This window comes from Oryctolagus cuniculus, chromosome 10, assembly GCF_964237555.1.
Source record: "Oryctolagus cuniculus chromosome 10, mOryCun1.1, whole genome shotgun sequence".
Lineage (NCBI taxonomy): Eukaryota > Metazoa > Chordata > Mammalia > Lagomorpha > Leporidae > Oryctolagus > Oryctolagus cuniculus.
Genome location: NC_091441.1, coordinates 69,122,507 through 69,135,931, shown reverse-complemented (window position 1 = coordinate 69,135,931; position 13,425 = coordinate 69,122,507). Strand labels below are relative to the sequence as shown.

The window sequence follows — 13,425 nt, the reverse complement described above, 5'->3', positions numbered from 1 at the left end:
CCCTGCCACCCATGTGGGAGACCTGGATGGAGTTCTCAGCTTCTGGGTGCAGCTTGGTCCAGTCCTGACTGTTAGCACCATTTGGGGATTGAACCTGCAGACGGAAGATCTCTGTCTTCGTCTCTTCCTCTCTCTCTCTCTAACTCTGCCTTTCAAATGAGTAAATCTTTTACTTAAAAAGGAGAGAACTTTTCCTAACCTCTCCCTCCAATACCCCAATTTGTGAGATGAGAAAATGGGCTCCATCAACTCATCTCTGAATGGTTTATTGTGAGAAAGGTTGAATACAGAGACACAGAAAGGTGGGAGGAGCACTCCTATCCCAGCTCTGGACTCCGCTGCTGTTAACATTTGACACACTTGCTGGTTATTTAATACATGGTCCCCATGCCCCAGGGGCTCCACTTCCTCCACAAGCTCCCACAGGTTTCTCATCTCAAGCCTTCACATCAAATCCTTCAACTTGCACTTCTGACAAAACAGGGAAGCTCTCTTGGTGTGGGTGTTGTGGCACACCAGGTTTAGCCCCCACTTGTGACACTGGCATTCCATATCTGAGCACCGGATTGAGTCCTGGCTGCTCCACTTCTGATCTAGCTCCTTGCTAATGCGCCTAGGAAAGCAGCAGAGGATGCCCACATATTTGGGCTCCTGCCACCTGCATGGGTGACCCGGATGGAGTTCCAGGCTCCTGGCTTCAACCTGGACCAGTTTGGGCCATTTCAGCCGTTTGGAGAGTGAACTAGCAGATAGAAGTTTCTCTCTCTGTCCCTCTCTCCCTCTCTCTGTCTCTGTCATTCACACACACACACACACACACACACACACACACACACGGAAGCTCTCCTACACACCCATACACATTCCTCACCAAATACAAACGATTTCAGTCTAGATGAGCTCTCCAGCCATGCAGATTGTTGGTCTGGGGTCATGGGGGAGTCTCTCACACTAGTAACCAATCAAGCAATAATGCGTTGTTCACCTGTGAATTCCCAGGGCTCCCAGCACTGTCGGGCTCAGGAGGTGAGGACTTGTAGATGAATGAGGCCGACGTTCTCTTTTGTGCCTCATTTCTGTGCATCTTGTTGCATCTGCCACACTCATTCCACTTGTGTGACAATCTCACATGGATTTATCCTTGTCCAGCCCATGGCCGTCTTGGAAGAAGAAGGCGAGGCAGCGGGGAAATGTTCATGCACTGCTTTCTCTTGAACAGAGGGTAGGGGGTGACCACAGCAAGTCTGAAAGGAGCAAAGGCCTGGCAAGTTTCAGGAATGCAGGCCCGAGGGAGAAAGTCCACCCATCCCGAGCAGGCATTTGGCCCTCCTGGGGCCTATTTTTTAAAAAGATTTATTTATTTATTTGAAAGTCAGAGTTACAGAGAGAGAAGGAGAGGGAGAGGAAGAGAGAGAGGGAGGGAGGGAGAGAGAGGAAGAGAGACAGGTCTTCCACCCGCTGGTTCACTCCCAGTTGGCTGCAGTGGCCGGAGCTACACTGATCTGGAGCCAGGATCCAAGAGCTTCTTCTGGGTATCTCACGTGGGTGCAGAGGCCCAAGAACATGGACCATGTTCTATTGCTTTCCCAGGCCACAGCAGAGAGCTGGATTGGAAGTGGAGCAGCCGGGACTCGAACAGTTGCCCATATGGCATGCCGGCACTGGAGGCAACAGCCTTACCTGCTACACCACAGTGCCAGCCCCTCCTGGGGCATCTTTATTTCTAACCATCCTGGTTTGGATGCTGCTCTTTTTGAAACCAAGTTACATACTTACACTACCACGTCTTGGTTACGGGCTATATAACAGCAAAAATTTGGTGTGAATTTTCCCAAAACTGAGGAGCATTTAGGAGACTAAGATATCCTTTTTCATGTCTGGTCACTTAATGAGATCAGGTGCAGCAATCGGGAGAGAAATCCGGGATCTGAGTGACTGTGTTTGTAACCTGAGAGCCCTGGGCTGCAGGCTGGGCATTAGCTAAGTCACACTGCAGGTGCCAGGGCTGTTGAGCCTCCCAGCGTGCGGGGATTTGGCAGGAAGCTGGGCACTGTCTTTCCTTCCTTGGCAGTTCAATTGCACACCTCAGTTCCGCACAGAGAGCAGTCATTAGAAAGGAAAGGTGGCGGGTACGAGGGCAGGCGTGCACTGCCACTTGCTGGGAAGGGGAGAGACGCTGGACAAGTCTCCCAGTGTGTGTGAGGTTACCCGGGACTCATTAAGAAAAGAAGTTGAAAATGCACCTGCCCTCAGCAATGCCCTTCTGGAAGTGGGAGCCCTGGGGTTGCACATTGCTAAGCAAAATTGCAGGAGGCGAGGGCAGCCAGGCAATTGCTCAGGAGCCCTCCGTCTAGACGCGTGTTTTTCCAACTCGGTTAAAAGCAAAAGCATCTTTCAATTCTGGAGTGGACCTTAGTATGTTCACAGTTTCTGGCAGAGCCTGTATGAATCTCCATTGACCATGCCTGTGATATTTAATGGAGCTGCACTCTCTGCAGTGGTTTTTAAACTTTTGGGGTTCAAGATCCCTTAAGTATTTGATGGAGGCTGTAGCTCCCTTCCCCCTCCTCCCAAAGATGCTTGTAACCCCCCAACATTTTGCTAACACTCAGAGGTCCCCTGTGCCTGAGGCTGGGAAGCCTCAGCCGGGCAGCCTCCGAGAGCACCTTGTGCTGTTAACCTGGGGCGCGCCGGCCCCACTGCTGTCCCCACTCGCTTGTTGGTGGTTTGCTGTTGCTGGGCTTGGATGTTTATTTTCCTTCTAAATATAGGAACAAGGGTGATATTCTTTTCTGCTGACTTCAAGTTGATTCTTTTTTCTCCTCCAGAGAAAGTGCCCAAAGAAGCCTGTGTTTCTGGGGTTGAGCCCAGGCCTTTCCCAACTGGGCAGGAGGGCACAGCAGAGCTGCTTTATGCAATGCGCTGGGCTGGCAGCAACACCAACACAGCCATGGAAACCAGCCCTGGCCCTTCCATCAGGAGTGTCCTGATCTAGACAGGTTCTGAGAACACTGTGACTCTAAGTCATGCACAAACACCTTGTTACTATTCAACGTTAAGTTTAGTCATGGTAGATCAGGCATACTCTTTCTTGGGACCATGGTCGTCAATGCTGGCCCCCTACCAGGCCACCTCCTCAGCCCACTCTGAATGCCTTTTCCATGGTGTTTTTTTTTAAGATTTATTTTATCATTTATTTGAAAGTTAGAGATACACAGAGAGAGGAGAGGCAGAGAGAGAAGTCTTCCATCCACTGGCTCACTCCCCACTTGGCCACAATGGCCAGAGCTACACTGATCTGAAGCTAGGAGCCAGGAGCCAGGCGCTTCTTCTGGGTCTCCCATGTGGGCGCAGGGATCCAAGGACTTGGGCCATCTTCCACTGCTATCCCAGGCCATGGCAGAGAGCTGGATCGGAAGTGGAGCAGCGAGACTTGAACCGGCGCCCATATGGGATGCTGCACTACAGGCAGCAGCTTTCCCAGCTACGCCACAGCACCGGCCCCTCCATCCAGTGTTCTACAGACATTGAATGTGCTGTTTTCCATCCAGTGTTCTACAGACATTGAATGTGCTGTTTTGTGTAGCTTGTTTACATAAGTGGTGTTCAATTGTCCGTCATGGTCTGCAACATGCATTTTCATATCACGTGCATTGCTCTTCCTATCTCAGTACACACCGATCTACCTCTGTCTTTTTGATGGCTACAGAGTATCTCAGCACATACATCACACTGCAGTTACCTTCCCCCTTCTTGTTGAACACAGTGCTCTTTCCGATTGTTCATTAGTAAGCACAGTACTTTGCTGAGCAATCTTGTAAATGCATCCTGTCTACATGGGTGTGTTCCTGGAGCATAATTATTGCATTTTGGAGTACATATAGCTAGCCTCTGTATATGTGGGTTCTGCTTTGGTTTCAACCATGAATCAAAAATATTCAAGGGCCTGGCATCGTGGTGTAGCAGGTTAAGAGGCTGTTTTGATTCCAGCATACCATTTGGAGTGCCAATTTGAGTCCCAGCTGCTCCACTTCCAATGCAGCTCTTGCTAATGTACCTGGGAAGGCAGTGGATGATGACCTAAGTGCTTGGGCACCCACTAGACACATAGCAAGACCCAGATAGAGTTCTGGGTTCCTGGCTCCAGCCTGGCACATCTCACTCTGTTGCTGCCATTTGGGGAGTGCAGCAGAGGATGGAAGATCTTTCCTTCTCTCTCTGTCTCTCCCTCTGTCTGTTGTCCGCCTTTCAAATAAACAAATCTTTAAAAAATTCAAATAAATATTGTATCTGTACTGAGCATAGATTATTTTCTTATCATTATTCCCTAAACGCAGAGTATAACAATTATTTAATGGTGTTTATACCACATTAAGTATTATAAGTGACTTAGAGATTAAAGTTCACAGAAGCATGTGCACAGGTTATATGCAAACACCGTGCCATTTTGTGTAAAGGACTTGTGCATCTGCAGATTTGGTGACTCTATTTGCCACTTCCATACACTCTGCCTGGGTTCTTGTTCCTTCCCCATCTGCAGCCTAGTGGTCCTTCCCAGCTCCTTTCCCTGCGCTGGCCACGAAGCTGGCTGAGAGAACGCTCTGCAATGCTCGCCTTCCCCTTTCTCTGACGTCATCTTCAGACTAATGACAAATTCACAGCTGCCAGCTGTACTTTACTTTAAAAGTTATATTATTTTAAAAAGTATTTATTAAAATATAGTGTTCATGGGGCCGGTGTTGTGGCATAGTGGGTAAAGCCACCACCTGCGACACCAGCATCCAATATGAGTGCCGGTTCATGCCCCTTGCTGCTCCACTTCTGATCCAGCTCCTGGCTAATGGTCTGGGAAAAGCAGCAGAAGACGGCTCAAGCGCTTGGGCTCCTGCACTCATGTGGGAGGCCAGGAAGAAGCTCCTGGCTCCTGGCTTTGGCCTGGCCTAGCGCTGGCCACTGTGTCCATCTGGGGAATGAAATAGCAGATAAAAGATCTATGTGTCTCTCTCTCTCTCTGTGTAATGTCAACGTTCAAAAGAATCTTTTAAAAAAAGAACTTCTAGGACACAGCAAAAGCAATGTTAAGAGGAAAGCTTAGGGGCTGGCGCTGTGGCATAGTGGGGAAAGCTCCTGCCTGCAGCATCAGCATCCCATATGGGCACCAGTTCAAATCCCGGCTGCTCCACTTCCAATCCAGCTGTCTGCTATGGCCTGGGAAAGCAGTACAGGATGGCCCAAGTCCTTGGGTTCTTGCATCCGTGTGGGAAACCCAGAAGAAGCTCGAAGCTACTAGCTCCTGGCTTCAGATCAGTGCAGCTCCGGCCATTGTGGCCAACTGGGGAATGAACCAGTGGATGGAAGACCTCTCTCTCTCTCCCTCTCTCTCTCTCTCTCTGCCTCTCTTTCTTTCTCTGTGTAACTCTGACTTTCAAATAAATACATCTTTGAGGGAAAAAAAATGAAAGTAATCCAGACATAAGGATCACAAGTGTGAAAAAACCCTCCTCACCTTTGCTCTATTAATTGCTTTAGAGAATCTCTCCTGGCTACTAACAACAGCACCTACAGGTGCTTTATCTCTCCGTTGATGTAGCAAGTTCCATGAGCCTCACACAGGTTGGGGACAGGGGGCGGAGGTAACGAGGTGATCCAACCCCAGTGGCTCTGGCTCTGACCCTGGGCTGGCTTCCCAATGGTTGCTCCTGGTGTTTTTTTTGTTTGTTTGTTTGTTTTGTTTTTTGACAGGCAGAGCGGACAGTGAGAGAGAGAGACAGAGAGAAAGGTCTTCCTTGCCGTTGGTTCACCCTCCAATGGCTGCCGCGGCCAGTGCGCTGCGGCCAGCACACTGCGCTGATCCGATGGCAGGAGCCAGGTACTTATTCTGGTCTCCCATGGGGTGCAGGGCCCAAGCACTTGGGCCATCCTCCACTGCACTCCCTGGCCACAGCAGAGAGCTGGCCTGGAAGAGGGGCAACTGGGACAGAATCCAGTGCCCCGACCGGGACTAGAACCCGGTGTGCCGGCGCCACAAGGCGGAGAATTAGCCTAGTGAGCCGCGGCGCCGGCCTGCTCCTGGTCTTTGTGCAGCTGACCTACCCCTTACACCCTGGTCTGGGCTTGGGCCTTTGCCCACCCCTGCCCCCTGCCTCCGCCTTGACCCTGTTGGGGTGGGGTGTCCTTCTCCGGCCCTCCCTGGTGAGCTTCCTCGCCTTGCAGGACTGAGCAGAGAGCAGCTGCTTCGGGCTGGTGTGGAGGCAGCAGACACCTCGGCGGCTCCCCCGTGTCCCAGCTCATCCTGGGATGAGGTGCCCCCACCAGGGATGCACCCCGTTGTGCATGCCCAAGGCCCCAACTTCAGCACATTCATGTAACCGGGAATGTTCTCAGGGCCGGCCCGTCCTTCCGGGGTGCGTCAGGCCAAGCTCTGACCACACAAAGGGGACTTGTGTGAAAAGGAGGCGATTTTGACATTCCAGGGGGAATTATGTTGCAGTAGAAGCAGCATGTGTTACAAGGCTGTGTGGATCAGGAAGCACAGTCACCAGGCGATGCCAGAAGGGATTCAGTGGCTGAACCCAGGCAAAGTGAAGCTTTTAGAAACAAGAGCGTGGGGGACACAGCCTGAATATTCTCCACTTCGTCATTTTTAAATTTATTCAGTTTCATTTTATTTGAAAGGCAGAGACAGGAAGATTTTCCATCTGCTGTTTCACTCCCCAAGTGCCCACAACAGCCAAGGCTGGGCCAGGAACACATGTGAGTCTCCCACATGGGCCTCCACATGGCGGGGATCCCGGTATCGGAGGCATCATCTGCTGCCCCCCTCCAGGGTGAGCTTTAGCAGGGTGCTGCATGTGGAGTCAGAGCCAGGACTTGAACCCAGGCACTCTGGTATGGGATGCAAGCACCCTAAGTAGCGGTTTAGAGATTTATTTTTATTTATTTGAAAGGAGGAAAGAGAGAGAGAGATTGATTCTGTCTACTGGTTCACTCCCCAAAAGGTCATAATGGCCAGAGCTGGGCCAGGCTGAAGTCAGGAGCCGGGAGCTTCATCTGGGTCTCCCATGTGGGTACAGGGGCCAAAGAACTTGGACCATCTTCCACTGCCTTTCCCAGGCCATTACCAGGGAGCTGGATTGAAAATGGAGCAGCTGGGACTTGAACTCACATCCATATGGGATGCCTGTGTTGCAAACAGCAGCTTATCCCACTATGCCACAACACCGGCCCCCATCCAGGGGGGCCAAGGGTTGGCCCAAGGACAAGCATTTCCCACTTTTTAATGCCTATTTGAAATGATCAAATCTCAAGGATCATGCAAATAGATAATTGCTTAAGAGAGAAAAAAACTTAAAAATCCACTAATGAAAGTTGTCTAGGGATTGCATTCACTGTTGACATACTATGTGCAATTCTTTTCTTTCTTTTTCCTTTTTTTAAAGAATTATTTTATTTATCTGAAAGGCAGAGAGAGAGAGAGAGAGAGAGAGAGAGAAAGGGAAATACAGAGAAAAAGAGATCTTCCATCTGCTGATTCACTCCCCAGTGACCAGAACAACCAGGGCTGGGACAGCCTGAAGCCAGGAGCCAAGAACTCTATCCTGGTCTCCTATGTGGTGGCAGGGGCCCAAGCACTTGAATTGTCTTCTAGTGCCTTCCCCAGGCTCATCAGCAGGCAGCTAGATGGGAAATGGAGCAACTGACACTCAAACCAGTCATTGATATGAGATAACAGTATAGCAAGTAGTAGCTTCACCCATGGTGCCACAACACTAACCCCCAATTTCTCTCTCTCTCTCTCTTTTTTTTTTTTTTTTTTTTTTTTTTTTTTGACAGGCAGAGTGGACAGTGAGAGAGAGACAGAGAGAAAGGTCTTCCTTTGCCGTTGGTTCACCCTCCAATGGCCGCCGCGGCTGGCGCACCGCGCTGATCCGATGGCAGGAGCCAGGAGCCAGGTGCTTTTCCTGGTCTCCCATGGGGTGCAGGACCCAAGCACCTGGGCCATCCTCCACTGCACTCCCTGGCCACAGCAGAGAGCTGGCCTGGAAGAGGGGCAACCGGGACAGAATCCGGCGCCCCAACCGGGACTAGAACCCGGTGTGCCGGCGCCGCTAGGCGGAGGATTAGCCTAGGGAGCTGCGGCGCCGGCCCCCCAATTTCTCTTAAGAAATATATCTGGTTATTGTCTTCCTAAATCCATTCATTTCTTTCTATTAAATTGGCAATTTCTGACACTCCCTTGGTAATGGAATGAGATGAGTTGGTTCATAAAATATTACTACAAATAGAAAGAAAAAGAGGTTCCCTTCTTGTGCACTTAGGATCAGTCTTACAATGTTTCTCTTTACCTGTGTAAGTTGGAAGGAGAGGTTTAAATAAGGCCTTGTAAAAGTTCTTAGGCACTGCAAGGAATGTCTCAGATGAGTCCCCTAGAATGGATGTAGGCATAGGGTGTATTATTTCCACTCCAGGGTCTTATCTTATACCCAGACCAACACGCCAAGTGCAGACACATAAAAAGTGCACAAAGTGATAAAATATATTCAAAAGGTGGGAAAGCCACACACACACACACACACACACGAGCATGGGTCACCCCACAGAGAAATACCTGTCATGAGTGGGCAGTGGGCCAGGTTGTCTGAAAGGAGGGGTTGGGGGGAGCACCCGAGCAGGACCTCCAGCCATGTTTCGTGGTGGAAGACAGAGACAGAGTTGGGGGAGGAAGGTCCTTCTGCTGATGTTGACCCCTGGAGGCACTGCCTCTCCAGGTGTGAAGCCACCTGGGAATTATATGACACCTCCACAGGTTCCACCGGGAGCTCAGTATCTGTATTCCCATGGCAGCCCCCACGAGGTCCCAGATGCAGCAGATGCAGCCAGGGAAACGGAGCATTTTGATTGACGAGTCAGAGGATACACTTACACGTGGGGACTTGCGACTTCCAGCTCAGCAGACTTAGCTAGCTGCCTGCCTATCTCACATCAGAATGAGCCCAAGGCTGTTTGCAAAGCCTAGAGTTTTTCTGCCTGACTTTTTACACTTCTTAGGAAACTTCAACAGTGTTTGTGTTAGTGTGTGGCACTAGGGACAGCAATGGAAAAGGAATTGAACATTTCCCATAACCTTTTAAATTTTGTTCCTGTTAATTGAAATTGCGCGTATGTATTATGAATACAAAATATTAATTGCATTTAATAATTAATTAGTTTAATTAATTATTAAAAATTGATACATTTTAAATTGTAACTGCAATAAAAAAGCCAGAACTAAAGATCCTAGAAGAAGACAATAGACTATCTTTGAAACTTAGGGTAGACAAAGATTTCCTGGACATAATTACAAAATCACTAACCACAAAACAAAAAAGATAAATTTGGATTTCACTCAATTTTTAGATGTTTTTCTCATTTAAAAGAAATGAAGAAATTGAATAGTTTAGCTACAAACTGGAAGAAGTATTTGCAGAAAATATATATGAAAAAGAAATATTTAGAGAGTTCCTACAAAATAACAATGAAAAGATAATAGTCCGAATTAAAACCAGGCAAAAGATTTGGGATAGTCACTTCACACAGGGACACAAACACACACACATGATATAGAAAAGGCCAGCAAACTCATGAAGGATGATCAGCCTAACTAATCATTCCTGGCCAAGGCAGGTCCAACATCTGAAAGTCAGTAAGATAATTCACCAGGGGCTGGAACTGTGGCGTAGCAGGTTAAGCTGCCGTCTGGGCACCAGCATTCCATGTGGGCACTGGTTCAAGTCCCGACTGCTCCACTTCTGATCCAGCTTCCTGGGAATGTGCCTGGGAAAGCAGTGAAAGATGACCCAAGTGCTTGGGCCCCTGCACCCACATGGGAAACTTGAAAGGAGCTCCTGGCTTTGGATTGGCCCAGCTCCTGACGTTGCAGCTATTTGGGGAGTGAACCAGTAGATGGAAGCGCTCTCTCTCTCTCTCTCTCTCTCTCTCTCTAACTCTACCTTTCAAATAAATAAAAATTAAAAGAAAATCGTTCACAATATCAGAAGAAAAAACCACATTGTGTTGTTTTTATATACATTTTAAAACACAACGAGAAAAGAGCAGTGTTTCTGAGTACGTGGAGAGATTGGGATCCTCAGACATTATGCTGGGAGTGTAACCTGACGTGACACTCTGGAAACCAGCGTGGCAGTTCCTCTAAAAGTTGAACAGAGATACCACAGGGAAACACATATTCCCACAGAAACCTGTACAGGAATGATCACAACAGCGTTGCTCATAACAGCCCCCAAACGGAAAAGCCCAAATGTCCATCAGCTGATGAATGGAGAAATACAATGAGCCGGATCCATGCCATTAAAGGGGATTAAGCACCGATGCAAGCCACAGGCTGAATCAGTCTGGAACACACGCTCAGTGAATGGAGTTGGAAGTGTCCAGAACAGATAACTCCCAAAACAGGTACCAGAGGTTGCCAGGGCTGGAGAGAGATGGGGAGTAGCTGCCAATGGTTATAGGACTTGGTCGTGGAGTGATAAAAAATACTCTGCCGTAGATGATGGTGATGTTAGCATAACCTGGTGAAGATACTAAACACAGCTGAATTGCACATTTTTAAATTGTGACTTTTGCTGTTTGTGAACTCTATCTCAGTTTTTAAAAATCCCACCGTTAACTTGTTACTTACAAGATTAAATACTTCCTTCCTACGCTTGGGAACCAGGCAAGGATATCCACTCTGACCATTCCTTTTTTTATTTTATTTATTTTTTGACAGGCAGAGTTAGACAGTGAGAGAGAGGAGAGACAGAGACAGAGAAAGGTCTTCCTTCCATTGGTTCACCCCCTAAATGGCTGCCATGGTCGGCGCGCTGCGCCGATCTGAAGCCAGGAGCCAGGTGCTTCCTCCTGGTCTCCCATGCAGGTGCAGGGCCTAGGGACTTGGGCCATCCTCCACTGCCTTCTCGGGCCACAGCAGAGAGCTGGACTGGAAGAGGAACAACCGGGACAGAATCCAGCGCCCCAACCGGGACTAGAACCCGGGATACTGGCACTGCAGGTGGGGGATTAGCCTAGTGAGCCACGGCGCCAGCCAGCTCTGACCATTCCTATTTAGCATTCGTCCACAAGGTTCTGGCCAGTGCAACAGGCAAGAAAAAGAAATGAGACATCCAGGTTGGAAGGGAAGAAATAACACCCCCTCTATTTGCAACATGATTATTTATACAGAAAATGCAAAGATATTCTTTTCAACAAATGGGGCTAGGTCATTGGCTATCCGAATGGAAAAATGAGCTTTGATCCATACCCTTGTACAATATACAAAATGTACTCAAAATGGATCAAAGACCTAAATGTAAAACATACAGCTATGAAATTTCTAGAAGCTAAACTAGGATATCTGTCTGTCTGTCTATCTATCTATCTATCTAATTTAAGAGGCAGAGAATCAAGGAAGGAGGTACCTTTCTCTGAAGGGAGGACAGAACTTCTACTTTGATTATGGCCTTCCTTCTCATTATCTTCCTTCTTCTCATTTGATAGTTATACAAATTCATTTTATTTCCACAATTCTTCCATGATATTTGTAGATGTCATTTATTTTCAACTGTTGTATAATATTTCATTGTATCAATTTTTTTACATGCCTATTCATTTTCTTATGAAAAGATACTTGGGCCATTTCAACTTTTGGACCCCAATCTTTCCAATCTTCTGTAAAATGTAATATCTACCTGATATGATTTTTCCGCAGAGTAAATAAACCAATATATGTAAATTGCTTGAAAAAGTATCTGAAACCTGATAAATCCCACAAAATATTTGCTAAAAAAAATTAAGAGGCAGAGAGACAGTTGGAGAGGGAGCGCCCATGTACTGGTGTACTGGTTTCAGTCTCTAAATGCTTGCAGTTACTCCTGGATGTAGCAGAAGCCAGGGGCTGGCAACTCGATCCAAATCTCCTGATTGGGTTAAGGGACCCAGTTCCTTGAGCCGCCACAGCTGCCTCCCAGGTTCTGCATTACAGGAAAGTGTAACTGACAGCCAGAGCTGCCCCCGATGAGGCATGGGGGCATCTTTTTTTTTTTTTTTTTTTTTTTTCCCTTATTTGAAAGATAGAGATACAGAGAGAGAAGGTGAGAGAGAGGAAGATCTTCCACCTGCTGGTTCATTTCCCAAATGGCCTCAACAGCTGGGGCTGGGCCAGGTGGAAGCCAGGAGCCAAGAGCTTCTGTTGGGTTTCCCACATGGGCACAAGGCCCCAAGTACTTGGGCCATCTTCTGCTGCTTTTCCCAGGTGCATTAGCAGGGAGACGGATTGGAAGTGGAGCAGCTGGGACTCAAACCGACACCCACAAGGGATGCCAGCACGGTAGGCTGAGGCTTAACCTTATACACTACAACGCTGGCCACGAAGGATGTGGACATCTTAACTCAAGGCTAAATGCACACTCAGAACGTTAGGTAGATAGCCTTAGGTACGATATTAAAGTCAGGATCCATAAAAGGAGAAATGGATACATTGAGCTTGGCCAAATTAAGGAAGTTTGCCCTTTAGTGTTAGGAAAATGAAAGGACAAGGCACAGGTTTGGAGGAAACGTTGCCAATGACTGTGACTTCTGACTTCTACCCAATGTATGTAAAGAGGTCACAAGCTCTGTAAGGAAATCCAATACATAGTGGGGAAAAGATTCTAACAGGTGCAGGACGACGGACTTTCCACCCCGGAACCATGGCCCACTCTGTCCGTAACCTCGTGGAGAAGGACCAGGTGCTGGCAGATGCTGCTGTGGCTTATGTGGAGCCGGACTGGCCACAGTTGGGCCCTCTGCCAAGGTTGAGCTGGTTCCTGCACTCTGGTTGGGATCCTATTCTATACAGAGCTAGAAAAAACCAGTGAACAGTGCTCAGACTGGTAGCTTCAAACAGCTCACACTTGAGGATGTTGGGCCTAGTGGTTTGGTGGCCACTGAGGTGCGGATGTAATTTTATATCAGCGAGACCATAGGCAAGTGTGGCATCATCAGATACAATGTTTAAAGACCAAGCTTTTAACAAGTTTATATTTGACTTATTTAAATGTTTTGGAACATGTGTGATCAGACTGCTGTCTGCATAAAATCAAAAAAAGAGAGATTTGTATAAATATTTCATTAAATAAGGTAATTCACATGCATTTACAAGAATTCTTATTCTTAGTTACTCAAGAAATGCAAATTAAAAACCTTAATGAGGCCTAGGCTAATCCTCTGCCTGAGGCGCTGGCACCCCAGGTTCTAGTCCCAGTTGGGGTACCATATTCTGTCCCATTTGCCCCTCTTCCAGGCCAGCTCTCTGCTGTGGCCCTGGAAGGCAGTGGAGGATGGCCCAAGTCCTTGGGCCCTGCACCCCATGGGAGACCAGGAGGAAGCACCTGGCTCCTGGCTTCAGAT

General features: G+C 48.0%; 1 pseudogene; it reads left to right on the top strand.

The window, feature by feature from the left end:
* The first annotated feature begins 12,725 nt into the window (after nucleotides 1-12,725).
* LOC127492412 (ATP synthase subunit g, mitochondrial pseudogene) lies at nucleotides 12,726-13,033 on the top strand (annotated as a pseudogene).
* The last annotated feature ends 392 nt before the right edge of the window (nucleotides 13,034-13,425 follow it).